Genomic DNA, 2,103 nt, shown 5'->3' with positions numbered 1-2,103 from the left:
AAAAAGATCCTACTCCATCTTCACTCCATTGGGAATCGAACCACAAAACTTCTTATTTCCGGTCAGGTGCTTTTCCAATTAAGCTATTAGAGGGATCAGAATTCATAAAAATTTTTTTGGAAATATCGTGACGCCGTATATTTAGTTATCGGCTTCGGTAAGGCATACATTTCGAACGTCAGTGATACGAATGTGTGCAGGGGTCTCTCAGATCCAAGTGTGGCGTTTCGTGATAATTTTCGGAAAGGTGAGTAGATTTTTTTACTTAATCCAAAATTAATTAAGGGTCACTCTATGCACATATTATTGAATATAATGGTAATAATAATTAGTTTAAAAATTATAGTGCATGTTTATCAAGTTTGTATACTACAATTACATGATTCTTTAAATTGAAGAGTCGTTCTACGGTAAATAGTGTGCGTTGAACATACATCTAAACTATGCTGTTTGCGCTACCTGCGATTAATTTTCAGGTTTGCCCATATTTTTAAAATGTTTTTTGAGCAAATACAATAAAAGAGCTTTCTACTATGAAAGCGAATTAACTACAATATTTTATAAATGTTTATTTAATCCTGCAATTTTGCGCAAGTAGACAATTCATTAAGTTAGCCGCTTTAAATACTTGTACTTTTTTTCAGCAGATGCAATTAAAATATTTTTCCCTTACAGAGCATTTTGTCCCCACTAAGGAACCACCAGTTATTTCTTACTTATATCTCATATTTATAAATTTATTTAAAAATTCATAACCTCTATTTTTTTTAAGCATTAGTCTTAATTTAAATATTTTTAATTTTTAAACTAATCAAGAAAATCACTTTTTACTTTTATATTTATGTTCCTTGATGTTTCCCGTTTTCAATTCCCTATTTATATTTCTTAAAATCGTATTTTTTAACTACGGCATTACATACTAATAATATAATTAATAATTAACTACGGCATTGAAATATATGGGCGTGGGTCTCACATACCTACGTGTGGCGTTATCAGGGTCACTTTAGGGAAGTGCCGTATCGTGATTGTCTTATGTTTCAACACCGTAGCAATGGTAGCTACCCTGGCACGGGTTCGATTCCCAATGCAGGAAGTCTAGATGGATCGAGGGGCTGTTCACTGAGATTTCAGGTGACTCCCGGACTTACGGAAGATCCTGTGGAGGTCAGTAGGAATCTCTCAATTCTCTTGCGTTGCTCCCTGGTTAGTCCGGCAGTTAGTCTCAGTAAGTCTCGCTCCAACCGGCAGGTTCGGGGAAATCCCCGTCGAAAAGATTCGTAACTCTGTCGGGAACTCACGGGAGATCTGTTTCGATTACCGCACGATTAAATTTTTAAGGGAGTCACGTATTAAGTCACAAGAAATATGGAGTTAGTCCGAGGGAGGTCTCTACGAAATCTTCGTTATTCCGGAGGCAGTCATTATTAGTCTGACTTCCTGATTTCTGAGTGACCAGTCCCTCGGGCTGGATCTGGATGTGTTAGCAGAAAGGACAGTCGCTAATGACCCTATCAGTTGATGCGACTATAAACATACATTTAATAAGAAAACAAAAAATAATGGACTAAAATTAAATCGAAAATTCCAATTTTAATTTTAAATTGTCCCAATTTTATATAAATTCCGAAAGTTTTTCTTTTATTTCCTTCCCATATTTAATTTCTTGTGCAAATCTTGTTTTCTAAAAGTGAAGCCATCTTCCTATTTTACTAAAGAAAAAGTATGAAAACATATAATTTCTGAAGTAATTTGTTAGCACAATTTTATTGCAACTCTTTTTCAATATTCGATTTTTTGTGGGAATTGCAAATTTTGAAATCTGCTATAAAATTTAATAGTTTTTTGGATAGCTATAAAAAATAGAAACATGTTTTAATATTTTAAAAGCAGTTGAAGGATAGCCTCGAAACATACTTAGCTTTTTATCCTCGCTGGTAAATAACAATTTTTATTTGCTACATTTACTCAAAAATGATTCTCCACATCAACGTACAAGGAATGTTCAAAAAGTAAGGTGACTTTTCAATTTTCGCGGGCTACGTACATTCAAGTTTTAAATTTTTTGTTTTGTTGTGTTGGTACACTCGTCACGATCATATG

This window comes from Belonocnema kinseyi, chromosome 3, assembly GCF_010883055.1.
Source record: "Belonocnema kinseyi isolate 2016_QV_RU_SX_M_011 chromosome 3, B_treatae_v1, whole genome shotgun sequence".
Taxonomy (NCBI): domain Eukaryota; kingdom Metazoa; phylum Arthropoda; class Insecta; order Hymenoptera; family Cynipidae; genus Belonocnema; species Belonocnema kinseyi.
Note: the sequence above shows the minus strand (reverse complement) of the source record.